This window comes from Micromys minutus (assembly GCF_963924665.1).
Source record: "Micromys minutus genome assembly, chromosome: 27".
NCBI classification, from domain to species: Eukaryota; Metazoa; Chordata; class Mammalia; order Rodentia; family Muridae; genus Micromys; species Micromys minutus.
In genome coordinates, this window is record NC_137962.1 from 33,725,321 (window position 1) to 33,738,979 (window position 13,659).

Here is a 13,659-nt window from a genome sequence, read left to right on the forward strand (position 1 = left end):
GAGAAGGCCTGTACTTGGGACCCAGAAATAAGTGTGCAAGAAACCACTACAGGCTGAGTCTGGGGCCAGGCCTCCTCCAGGTTACCTCTGTTCTGGTCAGAGCATGAGGTCTGAGAAACAGGGAAGGTCAGGGCTGAGGGAGAGATGGGGAGACACCAAGGGCTGTCATCCTGGCTGGACCAGGCAGGAGGTGGAGCTGACCCCCTGGCTATTTCAGCCTCCTGGGCTTATCTGAAGGTCAGAGATGTAGTTGGCACTCTAGGCTCAGGACCAGGCAAGTGTCCCCTGGGCCTGTACCTGAGGTCCATGAAAGAGGAGTGACAGACAGGAAGATCTTACTATAACAGCCTTGAGCCAATGGCAAGAAAGCAGCAAGATGAGAGAGCTGGTCCTTCTCAGGCTGTGGAGCTCAGAGATCTGCAGATATAGCCTTGATAGGCCACACCCTTTATCTCATTAGACATTGCTGGGGTGGGGTCTCCTGGTTAGGAAAACCACAAGGGGTCCAGCGGAAGCAGAGGTGTGGGTAGGGGGAGGGCGCTCAGCTTGTGTTTAGGCCTTAAGACTAGGTTGACATGACAGCCTAGCCAGGGTGGCATGGGAGGTGGCTTTTGTGTGTATCCTAAGACTTCATATTTATTAAGGTGGGCATGATGATAGCCAGGGGTCCCAAGATGAACATAAAGGATGGCTGGTTCTGAGACTAAGGAAGGAGAACACTGGGCTAGACCACACTCTACACATCAGAAGTGCTGGCCCTGGGAGCAAAGGCTTGACCTACCAAGGCTGGGACAGCCTGTTCATATACCACAATTATTTAATCTTATTCATAAAGCTACTTCCAGTGAGTGCTGTGACAGTTACATCCAGGGAAACTGAGGCACAGAGAGACCTCCCCGACCCAGAGTACCACACCACAGTGCTAGTGAGCCATTCTGACCATCTTGCTTGCAAACTGACCTTTAGATCGCCCCTTGCTCCAGCCAGGATACTCAACCTGGCCCTCAACACAGAGTTTGCATGGGGACCTATGGCTCACGCTGGAGCCGGTGCTTGACCACTGGGAGGGACCTGGACAACAGCCAGGGTTGGCGTCATCTATCCTTGGTCAGAGCATAGCCCCTAAACCAGAAGGTGGAGCCCCCAGCCTCACCAGGCCCTGCCAGCCCTCTCAGGCTGCCCCAGCTCCCATCTGGGTCCCATCAGCTTCGCCTTTGGCCAAGAGTGTGCGGTGTCCGTGGGAGCAGGAAAAACAGCCGCAGGGACCGGCAGCTGCCGACAGGCCTGGCTTCCTCCCAGCAGGGAAGGCAATTCTGATGAGGAGGCAGCGTGGCCTTCCAGCTCCCATCAGATGGTGCCAAGAAGGCTTGCCTGGGTCCCCGCCGCCTTGCTCTGTCTAATATCAGGATATGACTAAAGGCCAGGCAAGGTCTGTGGGCTGCCTGGGGGGGGCAGCTGCCAGGTTGGGGGTGCTAGGACCCTCGGAAACTCAGGCGTCTGTGTGCATGTGTGTGTACAGGGGCTGTGGCGTAGGGAAGGGTGGCTTTCTGGCCAAGGGTCAGGTGTCTGTTCTTTCTGAACTGATTCCCCGGGGTTGGTGACGAAGAATGTACTTCACAGAAGATCCCGCTGAAGCTCTTAGGCTGTAACAGTTGCTCATTGCATTATAAGAACCCACACCCCCAGCAGCAAGGAGCCTCCAGGGACCTGGCTGTGGAAGCTACAAACCACTGCCAGCTGCTACTGTGCCATCCACACCCAGAGAAACAGGCACAGAGCCCCACAGTGCTCTGGACATACTGTCAGGAAGTCACTTGAACTGACCTCACCCACAGCTGACCCTGGGATGCCCCTTGATCCCTGGGATGCTCATAAGCTGTCCCTTGATGTCAAAGCTACATACAAGTCTCAAGGTCTTTGTGTGTCGGTCCCAAGTACATACACATGCCTGTGGAGGCCACAGGACAATTTCTGATGCCATTGTTTGGTTGTCTGTTGTTTCTTTTGGAGGCAGGGTCTTTTGAGGCCTGGAACTTGTAGCTGAGTAGGTAGGCTGGTTGAGCGGTGAGCCCCAGAGATTTACCTCTCTCCAGCTCCCCAGTTCTGGAATTACAAGGTTACAGCACCACACCTAGCTGCTGCCTCCACCGACTTCGAGAGACGGATCTCACCATGTAGCCCTAGCTGGTCAGGAACTAACTCCCTATGCAAGACTAGTCTTGTCAGGAACTCACAGAGATCCCCCTGCCTCTCTCTCTGAGTACTTTTAAATGCTCATTGGTTCATTTAATGTGTATTAAAATCACACATTGCATGTATATTAAAATGTGTATGGGTTATTTTGCCTGCATGCACCCTTAGAGACCAGGAGGAGACATCAGATGAAGGGACCAGAATTACAGATAGTTGTGAGCCACTGTGTGGGTGTCACTGAGCCATCTTATTGCTCCCCCCCTCCATAAAACTCACTTTATGTCCAGATCACAGTCTCCCTCTCTCCTCTCTTTCCAGCAGACCCATCCTTGACAACTGCTTTTTTTTTTTTTTTGTTTTTTAGTTCTGTGCTCTGTGTTTATTTGTGTGGGTACACCTGGAGGCCAGAAGAGGGCTTCAGATTCCCCGAAGCCTGAGCAGTTATGAAATGTCTATGCCAGGTGTTAGGAGCAGAACTCAAGTCCTCTGCAAGAGCAGCAATGTTCCGAACCATGGAGCCATCTCTCCAGCCCATCCTTGCTTTCTTACCTGGGTTCTGGGGACAAACTCAGTATTTCTTGGTTGCAAGAGAAACACTTAACCAGTTGAGCTATATCTCAGCCCTGGGTCCTCATGTTACTTTTTAAAGATTTGCCAAGCATGGTCCTATCTTGATGTGTCTGTCTATGGACTTGCTGAATCGGAGTTCAGTCAGGGAAGGCTTCCTGGAGGAGGATATACTTGAACTGAGTATATAAACAAAACCTGTCCAGTAGACAGGGGCAAGAGTGACCCAGTGCAGGGTTGGTGCACGCAAAGGCCTGAGGGGAGCTGCTCACGGTTTGCACACATGGAAAGAATAACCTGAGCTAGGTGTGACAGCCTCATCAGACCCTGCCCGCCCTTCTCAGGTTTTGCCAGTCTTCATCAGGGGTAGGGGACATCTGAATGAGCATCTGAGTCCTCTGTGTCCTCCTTCCTCAGCACCCAACACAGAGGACCTTCCTGCAGCAGCCTGTGGTAGGTGGCATGGATAGACAGACTGATCCCGGCACACAGGAAGCTGAGCTGTTAGGTCCAGAGAGGCCCTGCTGGGCAGTTTCACCCATGTGTTGGGCCCTTTCTGCCCCTTCCGGATGCATAGGGCAGCTCCTGGAGCTGAGGTTCAGGCACCTTGCAGGTAGGGGACACTCAAGCCTTCAAGCTGAGTCTGCTGCCGCTTGGGAATGTCACTTATGTCATGTCCAGAGGGAGCCTCGTTCTCCAAAGCCCTCTAATGTGTTTGGAAAGAGCAGTTAGGCGACCTCCAATGCTCAGTCACTGATGGATATACCACGGCTCACAGCTTTTGTTCTTTCCGGGCCTCTGGGCACTGGACTTCGAGCGCCACGTGATGCCACCAGAGTCGGCAAGTCAGCAGAATTAGACTCTGCTGCCATGGCAGGCCCCATTCAGGCTGGAGGGCATGATGCGTCCCCACATATGCCACCCCCCCAGGCATAGGAAGAGGTTGATCACTCACAGTCCCAAGTTGGTGTCTGGCTCACAGCAGGGGGGGGGATCCTTGTGGTAGTGGGGAGGACGAGTGTCATGATGACTCGGATAACCATGGAGACAGTCAGGGACTCCTGAGGGCTGAGCATGGTAAAGAGAAGAGCAGGGTGGGGGACTGTCACAGCAAGATGGCCCTGTCATGTTGTCATAGCCCCCCTGACCCTTAGACTGCAAGTGCCCTTTTAGGAAGAGGTGCTGCCCCTGTGGGAAGGGGGTGCCATCTTGCAGCTAGATGGGAGTTGCTCACCCCAAGCTGGGCATCACACCTCTGCCTGCAGCTCTCCTGAGCCACCCACCATTGGCTAGTTCCTTGGGTTATCCCAAGAACACAGGATCCTAGGTGGGGACAGAGACTAGTCTAGAAAGAACCTACGAGGTAAGTGGAGGCAGGCCAGAAAACTTCATGAAGCGTGGAGATGTGGTAGAAGACAAATGGAGGTAGGATGGTCTCCTAGAAAGCGCAGCCTTGGGAAAGATGGTGGAGAGGCAGTGGGCCTCCTGGAGGGTCCCCCGTCTCCCACATATTGGGATTGTATGTGCTGGATCCTTTTCAGAGGACATGGCACTAAATGATGTTTTCAGAACCTGCTGACACCTCTGTGGTTCAAACCTGTACCCATTACTTAGCTAGTCATTGGTAGGGAGGCAGCCGGGCATGATGGGAGTCAGGTAATTCTACCACCTCCCACTACTACCCCCACTGTCTCCCCACACACCAGGGAACTTAGGTGTCTTCTGTCTCCCACCTGCATAGGACATTCATTATCTTTCCCTTGGTTCCCATAATTCCCATGATGCCCTACCCAACCTTACCATAAGCAGGTACCCCTGTTGCCACACATACAGTAAATATAACTGAGACCCTTGGGGTTCCATGGACCGCCCCTTATCCTGTGCCTGCAACTGGATGAGCTGAGGACACCTTGAAAGCACCTTGATTTGTGTTGATATTATATACTAACCTTTAAGGTGGTGGTGGTGGTGGTGGTGGTGGTGGTGGTGGTGGTGGTGTGTGTGTGTGTGTGTGTGTGTGTGTGTGTTTGCAGGCCAGAGGTTAATACCATATGTCTTTGTCTATCCATTTCAGACTTATTTTTTGAGAGAAAAGTTAAAATGTACCTGTGGGCATGTGTTCACACAAGTGAGTATACATGTGTCTCTGGGTACATTTATATGCTGTAGCATGTATGTGGAAGCCAAAGGACTATCTTTTTTCTGGGTCTAAGCTCAGGACATCTGGCTTGACAGCAAATGTCCCTACCTGCTAAGCTATTTGGCCAGCTTAATTTTAAATTTTAGGCAGGGTCTTACTCTGTAGCCCCTAGATAGCTTGGAACTCAGTATGTAGACCAGACTGGTTTTGAACTCAAACAGCCTGCTTCTTCCTCTCCTGGACACTGTGATTAAGGGTGTGCACTACCACACTTGGCTCCAGTTTTATTTTATTTTTTAAAAAGATTTATTTATTTAATGTATGACTGTTCTATCTGCAAGTACACCTGTGTGCCAGAGAGAGCATTAGATGCCATTACAGATGGTTGTGAGCTACCATGTGCTGGAGATTAAACTCAGGACCTCTGGAAGAGTTGCCAGTGCTCTTAATCCCTGAGCCCTCACCAGCTTGGCTCCAGTTTTAAAACTTGGTGATGCCTTATACTTTTTTTTTGGTACCATTTAGAAAATCTTTGTCTAGCCCAGCCACAAGGACGTCTTCTAGTTAAAACTTTCAACTCTTTCCTTTCGGTCTATGATCCATTTTGAGTTAATTTTTGTGTATTTTTTCACAGGGTATGCATATGAATTCAGTTCAGTTGTTTTAAGATTCCTGGTGCTCAGGGCTAGAGAGATGGCTCAGGGGTTAAGAGCACTGACTACTACTCTTCTAGAGGTCCTGATTTCAATTCCCAGGAACCACGTGGTGGCTCACAACCATCTGTAATGGGAGCAACAGTGTACTCATATACATAAAACAAATACATCTTTAAAAAGGAAAGATTCCTGGTGCTCTGGGTCAGTTGTCTGCCTCCTCACCAAAACTCCAGCTCCACTGCTTTGTGAAGCTAAGACCTGTTCTAATCTCAGATGGCTCCTGAGCCCATGTACCTCTGACCTCTTTCTGGACATGTTGTAGAGACAAAGACTCACCCTCACCCCACTCCTGATCACCCCACCCCTGACATGCTCATCCCACTCCTGACACTCACCCCACTCCTGACACTCACTCCACTCCTGACATCCTCACCCCACTCCTGACACTCACCCCACTCCTGACACTCATTCCACTCCTGACACTCACCCCACTCCTGACACTCACCCCACTCCTGACACTCACTCCACTCCTGACACTCACTCCACTCCTGACATGCTCACCCCACTCCTGACACTCACCCCACTCCTGACACTCACTCCACTCCTGACACTCACCCCACTCCTGACACTCACTCCACTCCTGACACTCACTCCACTCCTGACACTCACTCCACTCCTGACATCCTCACCCCACTCCTGACACTCACTCCACTCCTGACATCCTCACCCCACTCCTGACACTCACTCCACTCCTGACATCCTCACCCCACTCCTGACATCCTCACCCCACTCCTGACACTCACCCCACTCCTGACATCCTCACCCCACTCCTGACACTCACTCCACTCCTGACATCCTCACCCCACTCCTGACATCCTCACCCCACTCCTGACATCCTCACCCCACTCCTGACATCCTCACCCCACTCCTGACACTCACCCCACTCCTGACATCATCACCCCACTCCTGACACTCACCCCACTCCTGACATCCTCACCCCACTCCTGACACTCACCCCACTCCTGACATCCTCACCCCACTCCTGACACTCACTCCACTCCTGACATCCTCACCCCACTCCTGACACTCACCCCACTCCTGACACTCACCCCACTCCTGACACTCACTCCACTCCTGACATCCTCACCCCACTCCTGACATCCTCACCCCACTCCTGACACTCACCCCACTCCTGACACTCACTGCACTCCTGACATCCTCACCCCACTCCTGACACTCACCCCACTCCTGACACTCACCCCACTCCTGACACTCACCCCACTCCTGACATCCTCACCCCACTCCTGACACTCACTCCACTCCTGACACTCACCCCACTCCTGACACTCACTCCACTCCTGACATCCTCACCCCACTGCTTACACTCACCCCACTCCTGACACTCACCCCACTCCTGACACTCATAGAGCATCATCTGGCATTGAACCTGGGGCACAAAATGCCAAAAAGATCATCCCATTTTTCTCTTTTTATTCCTCCCCCACCTTTGCCCTCTATCCTATCATTCTGTATGATACACACACACACACACACACACACACACACGCACACGCACACACACACGCACACAGACACATACACACACACACACACATACACACACACACACGCACACCCACACGCACACAGACACATACATGTATGGAGGCCAGAGGTTAACACCCAACATTCCTGTCTATCAACTCCAACCCTGCTCTTTGAGACAGTCTCTCATTGAACCTGCAGCTTGCTGGTCGGCTAGACTTGGTTATCTAGTGAGCCTCTCGGACCCGACTATCTTTGCCTCCCTAGAACTGAGACTACAGGTTCTGCCTCTGCGCTCAGCTTCTTACAGAGGGATTGGGGATCCGAACTTAGACTCTTATGCTTGCAAAGCAGGTACTTCACCCATCCATCCAATGGCCCCAGCACATCTTTATACGTGCTCTGCTCCCCTCCCCTCCCTTAAATGCCTCCCATAGCTCTCCACTGTCAGCAGAATGTAGTTATTGAGTTTCTTCTCATACTGTCCCCATATGTCATGGGGCTGAGCTTTTCCCCTTGCAGTCTGTCCTTGAAGACTGCCTCCCCTGAGTTCTGCATCTGGTGTCTAACTCTAGACCACAGGCATGGCCCTGTCTCGGGGCAGATATCAGGCACCTTAGGAATCTTTGTGTTCCCAGCTGTCGAGTGGCATGGGCAGGACAGGGCCACAAACCCTAGTGTTGGTCCCAGGCCTTCACCTCCCAGCTGCATGCTGTAAACCCAAAGCCGAAGAGGGACTGGCTCGCGGTCATGACGCCACACTCCCCATCCGCCCGAGGGAGGCCTCCAAGCTTGGAATTACAGTTCCCAAATACGTACTTACTTGGGTTTGCCTTGGAAAAGGTTACCATTTAAGTATCAACCGATAACACGCACACATGCCCAGCTACATCTGAAATTACAGAGCACTGTTCCCAGCCTGGCCAGTGTCCACTGCTGGGCGAGGAAGTGCCCAGTGAGAAAGTCACTCAGCTCAGGAGGGGCCGTTGCATGGGGAGGGGCTCATGTGTTCCCTGGAAAGGACAGGTAAAGTTTAGGACCATCTTCTAGCCTCTTTGCACCTTGTTTTATCACTGGTAAGATCAGGGTAGGGCTGCTGCAAGCAACAGCAAGAACTGTGTGAAACACACAGCCCTCACTTGCACACGCTCACGCAAGTGGGAACCGGGGGATGGGGAATGGCCCAGGGGTGTAGGGCAGGAGAGCAAGCCAGGACCCTATGTTTTGTAGCCCAAGGTCAGGCCTGGTGATGACACCCCATTGGTGTCAGTGACTGTCAGTAGTGCCACGCTCCTGACTACAGTAAGGGCTGCTATGGTACTTGGGACCTCAGTCGCAGTGAAGCATGAACCTCAGGAAGGAGCCCACTCACTAAGCCCCGGGTTGGCGCACACAGAGAACTGAGTGTCCGAGTCAGGTTCACAGGGGCCATGGCTGCAGCGGGAGCCCAGAAGCAGTACTCAGAAACCACCCCTACCCCTACACTGGGCTCCCAGCTCAGGCACCTTACCCCTTGACAGCTCCTTTCCGAGGCTAACCTCTCTCTGGTCTCTAAGCTGGTCTCATCTGCCAGTTCCTGAATGGTACCAAGCACATACAAATTGGATGTTCACCGCCAATTCACCAGTTTTCAGGTCCCCCTCTATACCTTCACATCTACTGCCTCCCCAGCCCCACAGCCACAGGGTGGGTGGCTCACCTGAAGGGCAAGCCCACCAGATAGCCCTGTGTCCATTCCACATCTATCAGCTGAAAGTTGGAATCTGGAATGGGAAGAAACCCCTACTTCTAGCATCCTGGGACCAGTCCCATGTCTACTGATATTCTGTGGGATGCTCTTCCCCAATGGCAAAGGATCTGCCCACCTCCTTCACATCTGGACTCCATAGTTAGCACTGGGCATGGTGGCACAAGCCTTTGATTCCAGCACTCAGGAGGCAGAGGCAGGCAGATCTGTGTGAGTTTGAGGTAGCCTGTTCTTAGATAGTAAGGTCCAGCCCAGTCAGGGCCACCAGCATCTAATCCTGCTAGCTCTGGTCAGTAGCCAGGTCTCCAAGGAGGACCAGAAAGAATAGGCATGGTAGAGGTGGCCAAGACTGTGGGGGAGAAGCAGGGTCTCAACAATACCCACTAGCAGGGGCTGCAGGAGGAGCCTGTGTTTGGTCTCGTTAGCTGGCTGGCCTCTGAGGGGCAGAGTAGGTGGGCAATGGAGTGAACTGTTTGCAGTCATGGGTCCTCTCCCACCGCCTGCTCTCTTGGGAACATAGTATGTCATAAGGAAGAAAGAAGGGGGGAAACAAGGAAGGTAGAAAAGGAAGAAGGAAGTGGGACCACGAGGGACCATCCATCCCACCTACTGTTTCTGGATGCAGAAAGATGTTGCTTTCTTGCGGGGGAGGAGTGGGGGGGGGGAAGCAGCGGTGTTTTCCCCCACGCACTGTGCGGCTGGCCTTGGGTTTCTTCTTTCCTAATTGAACCCTGTTTGTTCAGAAGAGAACAGAAAAAATACTGTTTGACTGGGCCAGCCCCTCCTCCTCGCACTCCAGAGGAGCAGGAGAGGTGGCGGAGGGGGGGGGGTGGCAGCCTCCCCAAGGGAGGAGGGGCTGGCAGCCTTTCAGGGCCTGTGTGAATAAGCTGTGGTAGTCATGACCCTGTGTGCCTGCAGCCGGCCAGCACAGGACAGGTGTCCCCAGAACAATTCAACAGGCACTGGAGATGGAGGTCTGGGGACTACCCCAGGAGGAAGAATGCTGGAAGTAGTAGGGGGTCCTGGGGGTAGCGCCCGAAAGAAGCTTGCTGCAGAACCCTGATGAATCTGGATGTCTGGGCATGAATACCTATTGAGAGCCTGGCCCTTGTTCTCTCTGTGTCCTCAGCCTGGGAGGCCACAGATGTCCCAGAGTGAGTCAGAAGATTCTACTGACAGAGGCCATCGGTAGGAGGGGCTTATTGGGGGGCTTTTGTCCCTGAAGCCAGTGAAGCAAGAAAGGGGGGGGTCTTTTGCTTAAACTTGACCGCTGGTGGCTCCCAGCAGCCTGCCAGCAGGCAGGTTGAAGATGCCTTTCAGTGGATAGTGCTCTGGTGGCTCCAGCCCTTCTGGTGAGCAGAGTCGACAGTGAGGACAAGCCCCTGCTCCCAGCAGCTCATGGGCGTCTCCCCCACCGAGTCATGGATGAAGATACAGAGGCGGGGAGAAGTAGAGTCACCAGCTTCCAAGCCTGCACCACCTTACAAGGCCTTTCTGGAGTCTTAAATGTGAGGGTATTGTTGGCTGAAGAGAGTGGGGACCTTATTGCTGGGCTTCAAGCCCATTCGGTTCTCCGGGGGCCTGAGGCTGATGGAAGGCCCTTCCCTAGAGTCCCTAGTGTCTGGCACCCCTTAATGAAGATATGACCTTTGAAGATTACTTTGTCCAAGACCACTGAAGACAGGAGTACAGACCCATGTAGACAGTCCTTTGCTTACTAGCCAACTATCCCATGGGCTAGGGTGGTAACAGTGGGAAAGGCAGGGGCTGTGTTGGCTTCTTCCAAGCCTGTAGGCAGCTCCAGATCTCTCTTGGCCCTACCAGCTCAGGCTGCACCCTGAGGTTGAACCAGTGTAAGAAATGGTTGTAAATTCCATCTAATCCTTGGGGCCCGTCCCTTGGGAGCCCAAGGAGAAAGGATGCTATGCTTGGGTAGCTTGCTGTCTGTTCACCTACAACCCCAAATCTAGACTGGGTAATGAATCAGAGAAACCTACCTCAGGGGTTCTCTCACACTTGCCTGACTAGGTCGGTCAGTGCTGGCCTAAGAACCTGTGGAGTTACTTGCTCACCATTGCCCTGGGAAGATGTGATTGCTGTCACAGTTGTCATAGAGAGGTTGACTAACTTCTACAGAGTCTCGCAAAGCCATACGGGAAAGAATGGACTGGATATCCCTGGGCTGGGAAGTTTTATGTCAACTTGACTCAAGTTAAAGACACCTGAGAGGAGAGAATCTCAACTAAAATAATGCCTCCATAAGATCGGGTTGTAGACAGACCTGTAGGGCACTTTCCTAATTAGTGATTGGGGAGGGCCCAGCCCATGGTGGGTTGTACCATCTCTGGGTTGATGGTCCTGAATTCTATGAAAAAGCAGACTCAGCAAGACTTGGGGAGCAAGCCAGTAGCAGCATCCCTCCATGACCTCTGCATTGGTTGCCACCTCCAGGTTTCTGCCCTGCTTGAGTTCCTGACCTGACTTCAATGAATAGTGATGTGGAAGCCTAAACCAAATAAACTCTGTTCTACCCAAGTTTCTTTTTATGACCAAACTGTTTCATTATAGCAATAGTACCTAATTAGGACCAATCTCATTCTGCTTGGCTTCCTGCTATAGAGCAATGATGGATGATTGATGGCCAGGGACAGCCAGCAGGGCTGAGGGGCCAGTAGAGACTGGGAGCAGGACAGGGTGCCTGGGCATTCTTGTGTGTGGTCCCTGAGTACATGAACTTGAGAGTCCAGTCTTTTAGCTCCAGATTCTCCTCCTCCTCCTCCTTCTCCTCTTCTTCTTAAGACTGGGAGTCTCCGAGCATATCTAATAAAAAAAAAAAGACTGGGAGTCTGAGGTCACTCAGGTGGCTAAGTTCAAGTCAGGCAACCCTTTTTGGTCTGTTCCCAGAGCCCCAAGAGCTGAGGTGTCACTCTTAACCAGGTACCACTAGCTCAGGCTGCATCTGGTAACTGATGTAAAGACCACTAAGCTGCCTTCCGGTTCACAGCAGCAATTGCCACCCATGGAAGCTTGAAGAGCCCAAGGTCCTTCCCTCCCCCTTTCCGTCTCTCCTCCCCCTTCTCCATCCTCCTTTTCTTCCTCTCACTCCTCCTCAGGGAACTGTTCTATAGCTCTAAATGGCTCACTATGCACCGATAGAGTTTTCCAGACCCAGAGTGTCAACAGAAGCCAGAGGAGACCCCAGAACTGCTCTATCGAGATTGATCCTAGGCAGAGGCCACATGCCAGGGTAACAGGCTAAGGAGTTTGGAGCCACTGGGTGACGTTCATGTAACTGTATCCAATCTGGGAAATGAGGGGCGGGGCTAAGACCCTCTCAGCATTGGAGATTCAAACACCTTTGTCTCTAAAGTGACTCCGGTTGTCACTCAGAAGCTGACATGTTGGAAGAGAAGGTGAGTCAGTTGTTGAGAGACAGCACCTCTCTCCCCGTAGTGGGGGTCAGGACGGTCTGTCTGTTCAGAGCCTTTGTCTGCTGTTTCTTCCTTGGCCCTTACAATCCTTTCCCTAGAAGTTCTAGAGTGGGGTCCGGTCTGCAAGGGACCACAGTGCTTCTTTCATAGCCTTTCTTTCATACTAGCTCCCAGAGGATGGTTTTCCCTCTGCTGAGACCTCACACAGGTTCCTGGCCCTTGTTCCGAACTGCACAAGGCACGTGTTTTCAGCAGCTTCGATCCATGTTTTGTCTGATGGCGGGCATCCTCCAGCAGAGACTGAGCCCTGCTTTCTTTTGCTTACAGCCCTTTTGCTGGGGCTGCTTGTGTGCGGTGGCAGTGGTGAGGCAGTGTGTCCCTGAGGCAGCCTCTGAGTAAGGCGTCACCTTTACGTCTCTCGGCCTCCTGTTGTTCTCCCAAAAGTTCTGTTGAGCAGAACTTTCCAGAGTGCGGGCAGGAAGGGCGGGGGATGCACAGAAAGAGCAGGCTCAGCCCATCTCCCTTTGATGTTTTGAACCCATGGGAATCATTGACAGGAATTATTTCGGCTCCCAAGAAGGGGACTTGGCGACAGGTGACTCGTCTCGCAGATTGCTGGGTGCTAATGAGTGCTAATTATAATCTGATCGCCTTGCCAAGGCGCTCTGTCCTGCTGGGGCAGGCGGGGACCAGTCGTGAAGTGAGTGGGTAGCTTTGGGGAATGGGTATCTCTGTGTCTTGGTGCTGGCTTGGGGGATGTCCCTGTTCAGACGTGTTCTCCTTTCTAAGGGGAGAAGAGACACTCATGCCTCGGAAAGCCAAGTGAGGTGAGGAAGGACAGTGGCAAGGCCAGCAATGGCTTCTTCCTTCCTTTCTTTTTTTTTTTTTTTTTTTTAAAACAGATACCAAAGAGGCTGAGCAGGCAGAGAGGCCCAGCAGGGTTGCCATGGGAACACCTCTTGATTGGAAAGGGATTCTATTAGGGTGTGAAGGACAGAAGGAGGCACCAGGAATTCTTTCTGTCTCACCCACTCCCTCCCTCAGCCTGGGACCCACTCCAAAGCAGGCAGCCACAGGCTTGCCCAGGCTTCTGGAGAAGGAACTGAAATTGTCTTGGTTCATGGTCTCTGTCTCATGGCAGACAATAGGCAAGGGTTTAGCTCCAAGTGACTCCCGTAAAGGCCTGGTCCAAGTTTTCCCAGACTGAGGGACCAAGGTGGGAAATGGACCTACACAGGGTGAGTGATCCAACCATGTGGTCTGTTCTAACATAGAAGTGAGCTCTGGAAATCAGTGAAAGCGTCTTGTCAGATAGGGATGCTGAAGCTTGGAGGTTAGGAGGGGACCAAGAAGAGGCAGAGCTGGTGAGAAAGGTGAGAA

General features: G+C 52.5%; 1 pseudogene across 1 annotated transcript; it reads left to right on the top strand.

Annotated features, from left to right (window-relative positions):
• The first annotated feature begins 12,246 nt into the window (after positions 1-12,246).
• Positions 12,247-13,385, top strand: LOC308438368 (annotated as a pseudogene). The gene is made up of 3 exons: positions 12,247-12,261; positions 12,737-12,874; positions 13,182-13,385. The product of its transcript is annotated as an uncharacterized misc_RNA (transcript).
• Positions 13,386-13,659: the final 274 nt, after the last annotated feature.